General features: G+C 42.4%; 1 long non-coding RNA gene across 1 annotated transcript in view; it reads left to right on the top strand.

Annotated features, from left to right (window-relative positions):
* LOC119534479 overlaps positions 1-18753 on the top strand; it is a 103670-nt gene that overhangs the window by 44832 nt on the left and 40085 nt on the right. The gene's annotated exons all lie outside the window — the stretch shown is intronic.

The following is an 18753-nucleotide window of genomic DNA, read 5'->3' as shown; positions in this document are numbered from 1 at the left end:
TTTTCTTTGCACCTACCTTCTAATAGTCACACCATCTAATAGACACATGGTTAAGCAGCATTAGGTGGTCTATCAGTCCATTTTTTTTTCTCCTCTTGAAGGCAGTCCTCTGTCCCCCACACCCTAACCCTGTTCTCCTTCTCCCTGGGTCAGTGGCTCTCCTGGCCTGTTGTAGAGCTCTGATGCTGGGACTTCCCTTCACCATCAACCTTGGAATTCCCTGTTTTTCTCCTGAGTTGGATTCCTCATCTCTTCCTCTTTTTTGGCTTACTCTCTTGTTTTGGTGGAGAACATCCTCCAGCAGTCAAGTTAAAATCCATTTTCCCTGTGTCCTCAGTGTTCTGAACTTTCACAATGATGTGTCTGGGAGGGGGTTTATTTTCATCCATTTTGCTGGGCCCTCAATGGCCTTTCAGGAAATCTGGGAAACTCTTGTCTTTCACTTCTGAGAAATTTGCTTGAATTAATGTGTTGATGATTTTTCTCCCCTTAGTTTTCTGTTCCTTCTTTCTGAAACTCTTATTAATCAGATATTGGAACTCCTGGATTGGCCCTCTAATTTTCTCATCTTTTCTTTCCTGTTCTTCTGTCTTTTGTTCTCCTTTCTAGAAGAATACCTTAATTTTATCTTCCAGTCCTTCTTTTGAATTTTTCATTTCAGTTAATAAGGTTTATTAATTTTAATATCTATTTTTATTTTTGGAAATTAGAATTTCCTTTTTATGACTTCCTAGTCTTGTTTCATGTGTGTAATATAATTTCTTATTTCCCTGATGGTATTAATGATACTTAACTTTTTAAAAAAATGCCTGTGTATTTCCTTTTCTCCAAGTGGCTTTTATCTTTTTGTTTGATTCTCTAGTTTTCTTGTTTGACGCTTTCCTTAGATATCTAGTAATTCTTGGATGTCTGCTCAGGACTAGAGTAGAGGACCAAAAAGCTGATTGGAAGCTTTGAGTTTGTAGCTGGGGCTTGCTGACTTCCAACTTCACTATAGGTGATCTGGAGACACCGATTATTTCAGGAAACCTCTCATTCAGTCTTCTCTGGCCTTTTTTCCTTGAATTTGTTATATTCCCTGGAAAAAAATTTTCTTGTCTCCTATCAAGATTTACAGGTATGCTGCCAGTGTTCTGGGAGCTGAGCAGGGAGGAGGGCTGGTAAAATGCGGGGGCCTGGTGGGGAGGGGAGTTTCAGCATTCTCTGTTCATTAAATGCCCTAGTTTTTGGTACTATTCCCACGCCAACAACTATGCCAGTTGACCTCTAGTCTGGAAGGAGTCCCTTCAGAGGTAAACCTTCCATCCTCTACAGGTGGAGAAGGAGCATTGCCCAATGGTGGGGGGTTAGAGGGAATCAAAGGCTATAAACAGTACTTCTTAGTTTGTTTGCTTCTCTTTAACTGCCACTGCCAGTTCTTGAGTCCTTTAAGAACGTGGCGCTATACGTTTTGTTGGTTTTCATTTTTTGCCATTGTTTTCTAGAACTCAACATTCTATGATGTGCTAAGTTACTGCATTTGAGCTTCCCAAAAGTCATTAAAGGGGCTTTAGTTTTGCCCGTTCCAATGGGTTTCTGCCTCTAATTTTCATGGAATTTGCAAGAAGGTGAAATTTAATGTATATATGCAAAACTCCATCTTTACTTTAGAAACTCCCTCATAATTTATTGTTTTAAACTTTTTATTATAGAAAATTTCAAACATACATATATAGAGTAATCCAATAAAACCCCATGTACTTATTCCCCAGAGTCAATAATTATCAACGTTTTGCCTATGTTGTTTTGGTGTTTTATCTATCCCATCCTCCCTCCTCTTTTTTTTTTTGGCTGAACTGTTCTAGATATCATATTATTTCACCCATAAATGCTTCAGGAAGCATATCTAATATAGAGAATTTACTGGTAACCTCTATGCCATTATCATCTATAACAGTAATAATTCCTTAATATTATCTAATATCCATTTCATATTCAAATTAACCTGATAATCTGAATTTTTTTTTTACAATCCTTCATATATTTAATTTTTTTTAAAATACTATTTTAAGTAGTAAAAACATAATCCCCCCAGTACTCAACTTATAAGTCCTGCTCTCTTGAGGTAAAAGTTAATTACTTTAGCTGTTTCTTCTGGGATTTACTTATCTATTACAAGTAGCATGGCCATGCTAGTATTTCTTGATTTTTAAGATATAAACATTATCTATTTATTTCCTACTTTGAAAATGAAGATTTAGTCCTCTCACATCCTTCTTTTCCTCCCACTCCTCCACAGATAACACACTTCTCCATTTCTTCTCCCAATAGTGTAACATTGTCCTTTTTGGTTAAATTGGTATCTGGTGTTTACATTCAAGTACCATATGAATATCATTTACAGCTGAGCCCCCTTTTTACCACGAATATATTTCTTCTTCTCCCCCTCTCTCTTTATTCCCTTTTCTCCTTCATTCCTTCCCTTCCTTCCCTTCTTTCCTTCTTTCCTTCTCCTTTGGCGATAGCCCTCTTTTTCTTCCTGCTCCACTCTGGACCGACTGTTCTATCCGTGCATTGATGCTACCTGGGTCTTCTCTTTGCCACCATCCTGTAGATTTCTTTGCTTCCCTCTTGTATTGGGTCTCTTATGACACATCCTATGGTTTCCTTTCTCTTGGTCTACTTGCTTGTTTTGGTGGACAGCATCCTCCAGTAGCTTCCTGAGATAGGGTATATGATTGATAATTTTTTTTGAGTCTTTGAATGTCTGAAAATATCTTCTTTATTGTACTTTTCCCCTTAGTAGTTTTTCTGAGTAGGTTGGACATCATTTTCTTTCAGGAATTTTAAGGTATTTTTCTATTTTCTAGCTTCCAGTGTTGCTGTTGAGAAGTGTGAACTCACTCTGATTCTTGACCTTTTGTATGAACTGTCTCCCTCCCCTTTCCCCAGTGCTTCCCCATCTCAACCCCCCTCCCCCCAACTTTGGAAGCTCTGTAGAATTTCCTCTTCATCCCCTATGTTCTGAAATTTCACGATGATATGCTTTGGAGCAGGATAGTTTTCATCTATTGTACTGGACACTCAATAGGACCTTTCACTCTGGAAGCACATACCCTTTCTTAAGTTAATGATTTTCCTTCCTTCTCTGTCTTTTTTTAAAAATTCTCTTTCTGGATATTTGTCTTCTGTTTTTTTTAACTTTTTTTTCCTCATTTCAATCATTCTGTCATTCTATTGTACTTTTTGGGAGATTTTCTCAACTTCCAAGTATTCTGGCTGCTGATCTGTAAAAACTGTGGGTTGTATGGGTGTATGAGTGTATGTGTGTGTGTATGTGTGTTTGCACGCTGATGAGTGTCTCATTATCCAGTGTGTCCCCTTCACTTACTTCTCCCTTGTTCAGGTTGGTTTTCACCCTGCCCATAGCTGTGTTTGGAGTCCTATATTTAGAGTTCCTTGTCTACTTATGGCTCTTTTTCCTTAAAAATTTTTTATAATGTCATTTTTAATGGGTTTGGGAGAGATAAACACAAATCCTTAATTCTTCAAGTGAAGAATTCTCACCTTTATATTTACTCTTACCTACTTTGGTCAACCCATGTCTTCTCCCTGAGCTTGTGTAATTGTTTACATGGAGCCTCATTCCCCTGCATCTTCCTTAAAAGTGACAAGGCCTATTGGGATTTTTATTCTGCCATTTAATAAAAGAATCAGAGTATTTAGGTACTAGCTTTCTGGAAGTTGGTCTGGTTTCCCTTTCCCTTAGGACTCTGGCATGTGGGTCAGTCTATGAATTTATGCAGGGTTGCCATGAGCAGGATAAAGGGGACTGAGGTAAAGAACAAGCACACTCGCTGTATGTGTGAAGGGGACAAAGGCATAGTGGAGTGTGGTGGGACCTGAACTGATACATATGCTGAACACAGCACATGCTCCTTCTCAGCCTGGGGACCCTGGCACTGCTTGTGGACCTCTGAGAAGCTGTGCTGATGCCCTTGCTTTAGGCTTCACTCTGCATTTGGTCTTGCAGATGCCCAGCTGTTCCATCCTCCTGGAGCAGGGTTTCTTGAGAAAGCCTGGTAGTGCAGCATTTCCTTCTTGAAGGCTTGCATGCAGTTGATAATCCGAAAAGAGTTTATAACTTAATCAGGCTAGAGTGAACAATGGTAAATCTGCCAATTCAAACTGGGCAAAAGCCATTGCTGTTATGGTGGAATGCGAATAGAATTTTCTGGAAAAAAAAAAAAAGCTGGAAACAAACCAAAAAGCTAAAAGAAAAAGTGGTTTCCAAGCCTCTTTAGACATTTTAGAAGTTAATAGTTACGTTGAAAATCTTTCCCACCTAGTCACTAAAGCAAGAGATACCCAAAAAGAGTCTTTTGTTGGCCTACCCTATAGTTACAGCATGGTTTTGAAAGTAATAAAACTACTTTTAAAAACTACCTTACAGTTCACTCTAAAGCATAAAGGAGATTTGTATCAATCCACTAATTCCTCCTGTTAGACTTTTACGATTTTCTTCTGAACAATCCATGGACCGTTTAATGGCGCTTGAGGAACTTGCTTCCTGTTCACATCCAGAGCCCAGGAAGCTGGTTTGCCACCAGGGCTGAGCTGAGTATTGTGAGAGGAGGGGTGGGGATGGATGCTGGTCAAGGCTGGCATTGAGTCCTCAGTCTCTGTTCTGCCTACGGTCTGTGTCCATCAGTCCCCATCTTTAGGGGGTAGAGGAAAGGAAAGTCAACTTGCCCTGGCCTTGGGTGTATTAAAAATATCTGCTAACTAGGATTCTCCTTTACAGTGCCTCTTTGTTGCTCAGATGTGCCCCCCCCCCCCCAGCTAAGCCACCTGGTGGGTGAACTCACTGTCCTCCCCACTACATGGGATCTGACTCCCAGGGGTGTAAATCTCCCTGGCAATGCAGGGTATGACTCCCAGGGATGAATCTGGACCCGACACCATGGGATTGAGAACATCATCTTGACCAAAAGGATGAGGCAAAATGAAACAAAATAAAGTTTCAGTGGCTGAGAGATTCCAAGCGGAGCCAAGAGGTCACTCTGGTGGCATTCTTATGCATTATATAGATAACCCTTTTTAGGTTTTAATGCATTGAAATAGCTAGAAGTAAATACTTGAAACCATCAAACTATAACCCGGTAGCCTAGACTCTTGAAGATGATTGTATAGCAATGTAGCTTACAAGGGGTGACAGTGTGATTGTGAAAGCCTTGTGGATCACACTCCCTTTATCCAGTGTTTGGATGGATGAGTAGATAAATGGGGACCAAAAAACTAAAGGAAAAATAGGATGGGAGGGGGGATGATTTGGGTATTCTTTTTTACTTTTAGTTTTTTATTCTTATTTTCACTATTTCTGGTACAAGGAAAATGTTAAAAAAATAGATTGGGGTGATGAATGCACAACTGTATGACAGTACTGTGAACATTTGATTGCACACTTTGGATGATTGTATGGTATGTGAATATATCTCAATAAAATTGAATAAAAAATACATATATATCTGCTAAGAGAATGGTTTTCAGTTGGGAGTAGAATTACTTTTGTGATCCAGGAAGTATTATAGGTGAAATGTGGAGTTTTATAACAGTTCCTACGAAGCCAGTGCTCTTTCATCTCCATGATCATATGCAAGCACGATATGCATTATTAACTTTTTAAGTGTTTGTTGTGGATTGAGTCATGTCCCCCACAGAAGACATGTCCAAGTCCTAAACTGCGTTCCTGGGGGTGTGAGCCCATTTGTAAATAGGACCTTTGAAGATGTTAATATTAACATAAGATTAAGGTAAGATTAGTTAAGGTGTGAACTTTTTTGTGAATAGGATCTCTAAAGATCCTGTTTATATGAGGCCAAATTGAATTGGGGCAGACCTTAATCTATATGACTGGAGTTCTTTTAAAGCAAAGGAAATTTGGACGCAGTCAGTCAGAGAAGCCAGAAGTCAGAGAAGGCCACAGGAGAGACCAAGGACGTTGCCATTGATGGAGGCAGAGATGTAAGTCAGAGGAGCCCCAAGGATTGTGGCAAGGCAGCACGGGAATGCTACAGACTCTAGGAGAAAGCATGGCCTGTTGAGACCTTGATTTTGGACTTCTAGCCTCTGAAACAGAGACAATAAATTTCTGTTGCTTAAACCAGCCAGGGTGTACCATTTGGCACAGTGGCCCTGGCAAACTAAGACAGTGTTCAATGAGTTTTTTTTATTTGTGGCAAATGACACTTACAGAATTCATTTTCGGTGTTGTATGTATCTACATTGTGGTTTAGACATAAGGCAACTGTAAAATCCCCGATCAGTGTATTGCAAAATTCAACCACTGTAACATGATCATTTGCTAATTTATGTTATACAGGCACTGGAATTTAATTTACTGCCCAATAATACTATTGCAGTCTTTAATGTCTTTATAACCTTACCTTTTAGTAAAGGCTAAGAATAACACCAGAATGCTTGTTAATATGTAATTTCCATCTCAGAACCTTTAATTTCTATCATGGTGAGACCAGCGTTCCTTTATAGAAGTATTGGTGGGAGGTAAGATACAAAACAGTGAGCTCTGCTTCTAAGCAACTGAGCAAAATGAGCTGGAATTCAGGGCAGATTTAGCCTGCAGCTCAGCTTTCAGAGCAGTTCCTAGTTGTGGAAGTCCGATGGGGCTGAAGAGGGAGAAGTAAAAGCATGGACCCTGCAGCTTGTGACATACAGTGCTTATTATTATTTTTTTTCTTTTTTAAACCATTTATCATGGAAAATCTGAAGCATACACAAAAGTGGAGAGACTTATACAATGACCCACCATTGTAAAAATTTGTTCTTAATCTAATGTCTTCAGCCTGGTATGGGAAAAAACAAAGTTGCAAATCTAAGAAGTCTTTACAAACATGATGGGTTTAATGGTGGAAAATAGTGGGCCCTAAAAACTACAACAAAGACCTATTTCTGTGTCTGCCCAGATATACTTTAATGTCAAAAAACAACAACAGACAACTTACTAGACTTTTGACCATGACACATTTCCTTGGAGCCCCATTTATTTGATAGGGCTCAGGGCAGGCTCGTGGCAATGGATCCGACCATCTGACTGACGTGGTCCACTGTCCTAAGTCAGTTAGTTGTAAATGGAGCTAATAGTAATGTATATGGTGGGAGAGGCTGAAAAGACAACAGTCACAAGTCCATGGTGGCCTGGGAGGCTGTTAGATGAGGAACATACTTGGTTGATGGGCCTTAAAAATGCTAGTGACCTGCATTACCCAAAAGCAAGTTGGGGTGCAGTTGAAAGCTTTGTAGTCTATGTCCTTGGGCTTCCCACTCACTTTTCAGGCTCTAAATGACAGCTGTTGCAGGTGAGTGCTCCAGGGAGCAAAGGCCCCACATTCCGTTTTCAGAGGAATGCCTCTATCAGGCATGGAAAGTCCTAAAACCCCCCAGGGCCTTCCAAAAATAGATGGAGTTAGTCAGTAGTGACATTTACAGGGTTTTTCCCCCCCCTCCTTACCTCCTTCTCAGGAATGGCAAAATTTTTTATTCTTTCTGCTTAGTAAACTGATCTCCCTTGAGGATTTTCATCTTATGAAAGAAAGACATGGCTAAATTCTCTACTGTATTTACTGGAGCTTATTGCAAAAAAAAAAAAAATTCTAAATTGCTATAGCCAATTCGAGAAGGTGCTTCAATTACGTTGATAATAGAGAGGGCTGAAATGGAAGTTCTTAATAGAAAAATCTTGGGCTAACTAGTGAAAAGCTGAAAAGGTGATGCCTTTGAAGCAGTAAAAGTCCAAGCTTTCTCAGTCCTCTATTTGGATAAGGAGTATTTTCCCTGCAGTAGAAACTGAAGAAATGTTTGTAGACACAGACTGTGACATCTTTTTCTAATGCAGTGGTAGGAGCCCAGGACTCACATCTGCTTTATAGACTGATAGAATGCAAAAACATGTCTGACACAGGGATGTGCTAATCAAGAAAAGACCCCAATGAGAGGCAGTCGGGTCAGTCACCAAGGGTAAGGCCAGGCTGCCCGTTCATTGGCCTTTTCATCCTTCCTTCCTTTCTCCCCTCCCCTCCCTCCTTCCTTCCTTCCCTCCTTCTGCAGGGCCTTTGGCCAGCTTTTGTAGATACTCCCCCTCCATCAGATCTCAGCCAAGCTCCACTTCTTCAGAAGCCTTCCCATCCCCCTGCCCGCCACCCCCACCCCACAGATGGGCCAGGTTCTTACTGAACTATATGCTCTGTGGTACATAATAAACATCAGTAAATATTTGTTGAATGAACAAGTTAATCCACTTGTCCACGCATTCTTTCCTTTGTCCTTTCGCTAACAAGAACTTACTAAACAGCAGCTGAGTACAGAGTCAGGCCAGATGGGGCCAGGCCTGGAGGAGAACGTCTTTGATACCTGAGACTGGGTGGGGTTAGCCTTGGGAATTCAAGTGAGTCGGGACACACCTTCTTCAAAACCCAAGGGAGCTGAAAGTGAGATGGATTTCAGCCTGGGTCTAAGGATGGAAGTTTTTGGAAATAGGACAAGGAGATAGGAAACAGTGGAAACTAAGCTTACACTTTTGCCAAGCTCATGTGAGTCTTAGAATTTGATATATCATTTTCCTGTTAAGGAAGTTGAAGCCAAGAGAGATTAAATGACTTACTTTGAGGTCACAGAACTGGTGTATGTGGTTCTTTGAGATTTCTTTAAACTGATTAAAAATAGTTGTGGGTTGAACTGTAGAAACATGAAGTATGTTTGGTGTCTTGGATTTAAAGGGAGCCAGGTTATTTCCAGAGAAGTGAAAGGATCCAGAGTGTGAATCCCAGAGGAAGGGTCTGGAAAAGAAAGGGAGCCCCTTAGAGTCTTGGGGCTTTTCTCCCCGGGGCGGTGGTGGTCGAGGGATGCCTGTGGGAAGAGCATTCTGGGAGGGGCTATTCCCTCAGCAGTTCATTTAACCACAGTTGAGTTTTACCACAAAGCAGACTTTTTCATGGCACCATAGAAACTCCACAGTTTCCAGATACTTATTCTATTTAACTCTGCTTTTCTATTTAATGGCCCGTCAATTATGGCCATTATGAGGATAATGATTGTTAGCCATTATCTAGCATTTACTATGTGAGAGGGATCAAGTGCTTCACATATATTAGTTCATTTAATCCTCACAATAAATCTGTGAAGCAGGTACTATAATTATCCCCATTTTACAGATGTGGAGACCAAGGTAAGGAGGGGTAAAGAAACTTTATCAAAGTCTCACAGTGGTTTGGTGTCTGAGGTCTGTGTTCTTAGTCAATACCCCATATTGACTTTTTATCTATAAGATTAGTTTTAATTAAGCCATTTGAGTGCAAAGGCCCCAATATTGCATTCTGGAAGATATTCTGAAAACTCTAGAGTTCCAAAAAATTACCTTCTTGAATAGGTGAGTTATATGCACAATACAACATTCAAAACTACTAGAAACTTAGTAAAAAAAGGTCAGTGTCCCCACTCCATCTCCCAGCCACAGTGTTCCCCTCTCCAGCAGCATCTGCTATTAACAGTTTCATATACTGAAAATACTTGCTTTAATTTCCTAGACTGTTTAAGCAAATACCATGAAGTGGTTCGGCTTTAAACAATGAGGATTTATTAGCTTATGCTTTTGAGGGCAGGAAAATACTCAAATCAGGGCATCATCAAGGCGATGCTTTCTCCCCAGGACTGTGGCATTCTGGACTGGCTGCTGGAGACAGATGGTCCTTAGGTTGTCATGTGACAAGGCACAGGCAGCGTCTCTTGATCTCTTTTTTCTCTTCTGGGTTCTGTTTCAGCTTCTTGCCTCTGGCGGCTCTCTCTCTCACAAGCGCGCTCTCTGGCACATTGGCAGGTCAGACAGCCAGAAATCAGACGGCAATGGAATGAGGAACTGTCTGGGAAAGAAGCCGACCTAAGGGAGAAAGAGCTTGGCTGAGCAACAAAGGCCTGGGGCTTGATGGGGGAGGTGGATTCTGAGGAAGCAGTGGTGACTTTCTCTACTCTGTTGGGAGTGTGCCCCATGGAAGCATTTCTGAATCCCTTGACTTGGAGGGAACCCAGTAGGCTGAGGTAAAGCATACAAGGGCTGGGTATTCTGTAAGACACTGAACGCTGCTCAGAAAACCCTCTATTTAACAGGCCATCCTACGGGAGAGAGGCTCCTTGCCCAGTTCACCCCAGACTACTGGGCAGCGTTGGCACCTCTGAGTTTTCTGAGTCTAGTGATGAGAAGTCATCAGAGGCAGGTGCCTGGGGGGAGGTGACCAGACAGTGAGCTGTAGAGGCAGGGCAAGGCACTTTGCTTGGCTTCACAGACGTCAGCGGGGCCTCAGAAGCCAACCTTTCCAGAGGACTCCGAGCAAGAAAGGAACAAAATGGCAGCCTCGACTTCTTCAAAATGGTGGCTGTAGCACTTGTTCACATAAAAAAAATTGTATAAGGTGAAAATGCTTGCTGATTCTCAGCATAGGACATTTCTCTTTTTAGTCTCAACTCTTTGTTCATGCAGTTCTCTTTGCCCGGGATTGGCCTTTTTACTCCCCTTCTTCTGCTCAGTTTCTGCTCATCCTTTAAGACTTGGTCAGGCAACACCTCTCCTAAATCCCACCCCCACCCTCAGTCCCTGCCCCTGTGTATCACTGTCATTACCTGAATTGGATTAAAATCATCTACTAATGGGTCATCTCCCTTATGAGATCATGAACTTCTTGTGGTTAGGGGCTGTTTTGATCAGCTTGGTAGTTCAGTGCCTGGCTTAATTATGGAGGAAGTGTAGAGTTCCTCTAAGATGCTCTGACATAGATAGAGGTATCATTCGTCCTTGCAAAAGATCTCTCAGTGACAGCTGGGATATGCCTTTTGCAGGCTTCAAGACTTAGTGAAATAATGATAGAAATGGACCTTTACAGCATCTGCCTTTTGGTTGACAGTGGGGCTAAAATGTCTGCTAAATTCTAGGTGATCTTGACTTAGGAGTAAACATCTGGAACAGACTGCGCTAGAAAGTGACCTGCATTAATATATCATCATAACAATTTAATTATCTTAGATATCCATCAATCAAAGTACTCCTTGTATTACTCAAGTTTGGTTCATAAAAAAAAAATTGTGAGATCTTATCCTGTTTTTGTGAGGAAAAGGTAAGAGTAAGTTGGGACAGCAGGAGCAAGACTCCATATTATTATTATTTTTTTCTCCTCTTGCTATTTTTCTTATTTCCAACGTCTTTCTCCATTCCAGACATGGTGCTTTAAGTAATGCAACTTGGAAGCAAGATTGGAATATAGAATACAAGCCCATCTGGAGGGAATAAGGAAATACCCAGTAGTTTCTAAGTGACAGAGAGGAAATAGCCCATAATTGGTACACTTTGGGCATGTCACTCTTTCTTTAGAAGATTGTCAGGGAAATAGAAAAAAAAAAAAGCCTGCAAATTCTCTGAGTAGGTTCTGTTTTGTAAATGAACTAGGCTTATATTTTAAGATTGCAAGTCCGCATGAAATGGTGCAAGCAGATGATTTTACGCTATGTGAAAATGGTAATTTCCCCCTTTGTGGGGCTTAAAGGGACAGGAATGGGAGGGGTGGGTGGGGGAATCAATGTGTAGGTCAAACATGTGAATTTTAAGTGCAATCTTCTTAGTCATCACTTTCATTTCTGTCTTCTAGGGAAATCTGACACAGCTAGAAAGCAATGGAAAACACTAAGGGTTGCATCAGATGTTGAAGAGGAACTGATCATATCATGGGGATTAAAATGATCTCTTTAAGGAAGATTTTGAAAAGCTGTTTATTTAAAGGTAGCCGCCTTTTAGGGGAAAGCTAACAAGAGTTCCAGAGGCCAAATCGGCCCTGTTTAGCAAGGGTGGCCCCATGTCAGAATGAGGAACAGATGTATTCTGATGCTATTCCTCTTCCTCTGAGCACAGATGTGCAAGGGTGAGCCATAAATACATTTTCATGCCCTTTCAGGATGTTTCCTTATGGGGAAGGTTCTAGATTCACTCCATGGAACAATGTCTACAATAGATTTAACTTAAAGTCTTGCCTTACTTCTGTTGGGCAGTGGTTTGCTTTCCATTCATTCTTAATTTTGCATCTAATATGAGCCTACAATGCTACTAGCACTGTACATGACCCAGGGGAGAATTAGAAAGGAAGTAAAAGACATGGACTGTGACCTCAGGGCACTCAATGTGGAAACGTAACAAAGTAATGATAACTCACATTTCTACAACATCAGAATTTTAAATTCACTTCCCATCACTTTACCTCATTAGTTCTCTCCGTAGCATGTTGGTTAAGCTTTATTATCCCCATTTTATGAATGAGGATGGTGAAGCTTGGAGAAGTTAAGGGATTCCCCCAGGATCCCATTCCTGTAAGTGGCAGAGGCTGAGCTTAGAAACTATATTCTGACTCTAAAGCTGTATCACCTTCCAGTATTGTTACAAATTCAATATCTGTACAAGTGCAGTGATAGGGCTTTGTGAATGATCCAAGTGGAATGGGGTCCTCAGGAATGGTATTTTGGGGGAGGATGTGGTGTACATGGATTATTGAGGAGACTCAAAGGGGGTCCTGCTATAGGAAGAAGGATGGAAAATAGCATGAGAAGAGAAAAAGGGCTGGAATAGGCTCGACATGTGGATGGTGGGGGGAAGGAGAAAGACCTTTTTAAGCAGAAAGACCATGGTTAGGAGTAACAGGAGACGGTCTAGGAGGCGGAGGGGGGGGGATGCATGTATAAGGAGTACGGGAAAAGTTATACCTGGCATTTTCTTTTCCTTGCCTCAGGAAGCCCATGGCTGTGAGGATGGCTAGGAATGTAGTTCTGCACTGGTACCTCAATGGGTAGAAAAGGGGGTTGCCAAATGAGTTATATAGAGAAGTTGTGCAAGGGAAGTGCTTATGATAAATGATTATACATGTGCCAGTGCCCTGACTGGTTACTTATAAAAGTTGTGTATGTGCTGAAGCTGATGGGAGTCTAGACGTTGTCTACAAGATTGCTTAGAGAATGAAATGAGAATAAAGTTTTTAAAAACACAAAGGACTTCTGGATGACCAGCAGCAGTGGATAACAGTCTGCCCCTCTGTTCGTAGTGGAGAGTTTAAGCCATATTCCCATCAATCATTTGCTTTGCCTAGTGCTGCCACCTTGGAACTTGGAGACAGGGTGACTGGAGGACTCAAAGGAGGGATGGGCAGTTGGTGGAGGGGATGATCTCTACAGATATGTAACTATCTAGCCACAAATCACTTATTAAACCACTGAACTCATAAGACCAAGATCACTATGTACTTCGGTCACTCCAGTTCTCTTGACATCTGGGCCCCACAGGGCTGGGGGTGGCAGCTTGTCAGTGTCACTGGCACTGGAGAGAGCTCAGAACTTGATGACTCATGGGAGGCAGCCCTGGGGCCCACAGCAATAATGAGGGGAGGTTTACGGAAACTGGAGGGGTGGGTGGGTTACAGAAGTTCTACAGTTTTAGAATGAGGACTGTGTTTTGAATATCTATCCCTTCCCTACTGAGAACCAAGGCTATTCTAGAAATGGCCCAGCCTCTCGTGGCACACCAAAATAATTTCTAACACTTTTCTGGACTGGAATAGCCCTTTCCCTTCTTCCTCTAAAACTTCCAGTTTCCAGGGAACTCAGCATGGAAAGAAACATTCTGAGAGTTATTGCCCAAGTGGCTGGGCCCAGACTTCTCACCCAGGGGGATACTTGCCCAGTTCTAGTGCAGGGACTGGAGTATGCTGAGCCATTTTGATAAAGAGCATAAGCTCTAGGACCAGAGAGTGTACATGTTTACTAAACCTATTAGAGCTTGAGTTTCCTTGTAAAATAGGGATACTAGGAATACTCAGAAAGCTGTGGTGATGATCAAATTAGATAATGCCTGTGTTACAGTTTGAGTTTGTTGGGACACAGATTGTGAAATGGAGATTTGCATGTAAGAAAGTCATTGGGGAGTGATCTTGGGGATTGGTACTTTTGGGAAAGTGGAGGGAGCCTAAGTGGGCAGAGGGAGAAGGTGTACTGTGATGCAGTTGTAAAAAAAAGGCCTCGCTAATCCCATGGATGGCTGTGGAACTATGAAACCTTCAGAGGTGTCTTGAATTGAGACAAGAAGTTGGTTCTTATATCCCAAGTTACTGGATGTGAGCTTTCCCCAAGAAAGCGAGTCTGCAACTGATAGTCATTGTCTTCCTGGTTTCCTACCCATTTTAGCTTCCCTTTACCCTTGTCTACCATCTTTGCTGCTCCAAGGGACTTACTTGGTGGGTGTAAACTAGGCTTTGGCTACTGTACTTGCCTGTTTTGGCAAAAGAATATCAAGAGACACCCAGGAAGATCACCTGGGTGCTAGACATAGTCAACCCTGCTCCCATTCTGCGTTCGCAGCCCTACTGCTTCCCTATGATCTCTTGCCAGGATGGTGGCTCCTTTCTTTGTCTGCTGGTCTCTTGGTATGAGGGGCCTGGAGTAACTGGTTGAGAACCACACCCTATCATTTAATGGGAGACTTTCTGTGTCCACTGGCAGAAGTGGGCCACCAATGATGGTAAGAGTCACTAAAAATTTCTAGGTTTTATCTCCCACCATCTGGAGGACATGGGCTTTACCAAGGCCTCCAACATACTTGTCAATTCTTGCTTCTCACATACAAATAACATAATTTCATTAATACAGTGGGCCAATGTAATGTTCTATAAAATGTTCAGGTGTTCCAGGTTTCTTTGGACTGTATTTTGCCTGGTTATGGGGGTGGTGGTGGGTGGTGGTGTGTGTGTGTGGAAGGAGAAGTTAACATAGCCCGGGGGCAAGACTGTAAATGTATACTATTCACTGTCTCAAGTGAAGAACTGTTTCTGATCCTCCTATCTGATAGAGATTGTAAAGAATGCATTTGTCAGCTCTATGGCTGCAAACCATGTTCCTGCGGTGATGTTAATCTGTTATAGCTAAGATACCAGATATGGCATAGCAACTACAAATGCAGTTATTGCTTAGTTAAGTTTATATCAGTCCACAGGCATCCTCCAGGATCTGGCTGGCTTTTTAAAGGCCAGATTGGTGAATCAAATGGCAATGTGGTGGGGATCACCACTCCTGTATCTTTTAGATTTGCCGTTTCCCCCAAGGTATGTTAGTGTTTTTTATTTACTATCTTGGCTGGAGCTGGGGGTAGGTCTGTCTCAGAAGCTTCCATTTGGCTTTCTAACTATGAGAACAAGCCAACAACAAAGAGTGCCCATCCAATTATATATTTGGGGACAGGGAAGATGACTACTACGCAGATCCAGGGACCCATTGTACCTACTGTGAGCCACACCCAACCCAGGACTCCATTGGTCCCCATAGTTCCCCACTCTAAAAGAGGGGCCATGATATTGCTTTGGATCCCTGGGTTTCGGTGTCAACTTGTGTCCTGTGTCCAACTGTCCTCAAAATGTTTGGGATTCCTCTATTCTCAGTGTACAATTACCCAGAGATCCCTTTAGGGAAGAAGTGAGGGAATCATTATATACACTTGCCATAGTGTTACAGGGTCCTCCCTCCTGGGGACCCTGCCTCTTTTAGTCAGTGGGTTCTAGGTCTGAACACTGGCTCAGATCCAGAAACTGGGCTAGGGATCATGACTTTTCACTGGGGGGAGGGGGACTGCCCCTAGTCCCTTGATCCTCCCTCCTTGATTTCTTTTGTTTGTATGGATTGAACATTTCCCTTATTGGCTGCCCATCTGTCTTACCGTAGGGATGCTGTGTTCTTTTAACCATCTTCATGGGTTTCAAAACTTGTGATCACCTTGCACATTTTGTCTACCTGACCTCTTATTAAGATCCTACCATTCCCCATTGCTGTCAATGAGCCCAGTTCTGTAATAATATTTACCACCATCAAATCTGCCCTCCAGAGGAGGCCACCATTGAGTTGTCAATGATGTTGATACCCCTCTAATCAGGGCATTCCTTATCAGTTTGATAAACCAAATGTCTTCTGGAGCCTCCCATGAAACAAGGTCATCTGGTACATTTTCCCATCTTACTTTACTGTATCCACTCAAGCATGCCTAGTTCTCTCATCCTTTTGATCCCTTTTTCCACTCTCTGCCATGAATGTTCTGGCACATCTACTTCACTGTTTTCTCCAAGATTCCAAGAGCCATCCTAGGTGGGTCTCAGTACTAATTCCTGTGCTGTTAAATCCTCTGTCACAAACATAATATCCTAGTACTGCTTATATATGCTACCCAGATTTTGTGGTTTATTTTGGGGTATAAACCACCCCCTTTTTTGGTGGAAGATCCAGAACTTTCTCCATTTGGTTATGAGGTGATTTAACCCCAGTTTTTGGTCCAGTGGCCAAAATGGGAGGTGGGAGTAGATCCTGAGAGTGTGCATTAGTTTGCTATTTCTGTGTAATAAATATCTCCCAAACTTAGCAGCTTCAAACAACAAAATGTAGTCTCTTACAGTTTCTGTGGGTCAGAAATTTGGGCATGGCTTAGCTGTGGTTCTGGTTCAAGGTCTCTCATGGGGCTGCACTCATTTGAAAGCTTGACTGGGGATAGAGGATCCACTTCTGAAATGGTTTGCAATGTGACTGTTTGCAGGAGGCTTCAGTTCCACATGGCTCTCTCCATAAGGCTGCTTGAGTTTTCTCACAACATGGCTCCTACCTTCCCCCAGTGCAGATGATCCAAAAAAGAGCAAGACGGAAGCCACAGTGTCTGTTAGGAGGTACCCTCAGATGTCACACTCGGTCATTTCTGCAATATCCTATTGGTCACAAAAGTCAGTCCTATGCAAAGTAGAAGGGGACTATATCATATATATAGTTAATATATATATATATTAGGAGGCAGTTACCACAGGCAAGAAGGGGCCTCTGCATTGTCTTCAGGCAATGGGGCAGTGCTAGCCTTGAACAGAAGGAGTGAGCCAGTTCTGCAGGCCCAGAGGGTTCAGAGGAACCTGGAAATTTGAGATTTTTCAGTGCATCGGTCTAGATGTCACCCGTCCCAAGTCTCAGGGCCTCACCCCCTTCCAATCAGAGACCAGGCTTTGATGTGGCACATGACCTGGGTTGCACATTTAACCTCCTCCAGGGCTCTTCTATTCTTATAATTAAGCACTAGGTCTGATGCTCAGCTTTTTCTATCCTCTGACTGCAGATTATGAGTATCTCCTTATATACTTCCAAAGAGGCCTCTGGTATTTACACTTAGCTTTAATGAGTGATTAAGCACACTCAGCCTTTCATGTCTTTCTCCAGTGCATCTCCACCCCTAGCAATAGCCATCCAATTCCATAGTCCTTCTAATTATTACCCACCCCCACCTCACAAATGCTTGATGCATTGCACCTGTCAATGCCTGCCCTTCCACATTATGTGCAAGTTTGGATGTATTATGTCCCCCAAAACACCATGTTCTTTGATGCAATCTTGTGTGGGCAGAGGTATTAGTGTTGATTAGGTTGGAATCTACTGATTGAATGTTTCCATGGAGATGTGACTCAATCAACTGTGGGCAAGGCCTTTGATTGGATAATTTCCATGGAGGTGTTACCCCACCCATTCAAGGTGGGTCTTAGTTAAATCACTGGAGCCATATAAAAGAGCTGACAAACAGAATGGACTCAGAGCAGCTTAGAGAGACATTTTGAAGACGGCCGTTGAAAGCAGACTTTTACTGACACTTTGCTCCAGAGAAGCTAAGAGAGGACAGAACACTCAAGAGCAACATTTTGGAGAATGCCATTTTGAAATGCAACCTAGGAGCAAGCAGATGCCAGCCACGTGCCTTCCTGGCTAATGGAGGTTTTCCAGATGCCAATGGCCTTTCTCCAGTGAAGATACCCTATCGTTGATGCCTTACTTTGGATAATTTATGGCCTTAAGACTGTAACTCTGTAACCAAATAAATCCCCTTTATAAAAGCCAATCCATTTCTGGTATTTTGCATAATGTCAGTATTAGCAAACCGAAACACACTATATCCCATCCCAGGGAAAGTTTTAAAAATTGCACTGCTAGTGCATATCAGGATCTGTCAGTGCTTCTCATCACTGGGAAAGAGGAACTCATTGTAGCCTATTTAAGGTTTGCTTTTTCAGACCACTCCTGCACCAACTGTTGCAGGACAGGTTCACCAAGAAATGGGAGGGAAATTTGCATGCTGGAAGATTACTGGGGAGTGCTCTTATGAATGAAGGAGATAAGATTGGGCAGGAGAAGATGAACTGTGATGCAGTTACAGGAAAGGCCTCAGCCAATCCCAAGGGCTGCTCTGGAATTGACACCTTTATCCTCTGCATTTAACAGTGATTGGAAGGGTGCTGCCACTGAGACAGTGCCCCTCAGAGGAACTTCAGCTGACAGCTCTCAGCTACCCTCACTCCCAGCAGGTGAGGGAATGTGTGCTTTAATTATGAAGGAATTGGTAGCTCTGGACGGCACAAAGCAGCATCAGGGTTGGGACTAGGGTGAAACAAGTGAGGTGCCTAGGATGCAAAATTTAAGGAGGTGGTCCCTCTCAGGTGCTGACCTGCACATGCACAGCTCTGAGAGCGAGTGCATCCTTCAACTTTGTTCCCAAAGGTTTCTTGCTTGACTCACCCTAGTCCTGACCCTGCACAGTACCCCCTATATATTAACCCAGGGCCTGGCATGTGATAAGTGCTCAGTAATTGTTTGCTATTACTGTTGTCATTGTGACTCTTA

The sequence above is a fragment of the Choloepus didactylus genome, chromosome 5 (genome assembly GCF_015220235.1).
Source record: "Choloepus didactylus isolate mChoDid1 chromosome 5, mChoDid1.pri, whole genome shotgun sequence".
In the NCBI taxonomy this organism is placed as follows: Eukaryota; Metazoa; Chordata; class Mammalia; order Pilosa; family Megalonychidae; genus Choloepus; species Choloepus didactylus.
The sequence above is the reverse complement of the archived record's forward strand: the minus strand, read 5'-3'. Positions and strand labels throughout refer to the sequence as shown.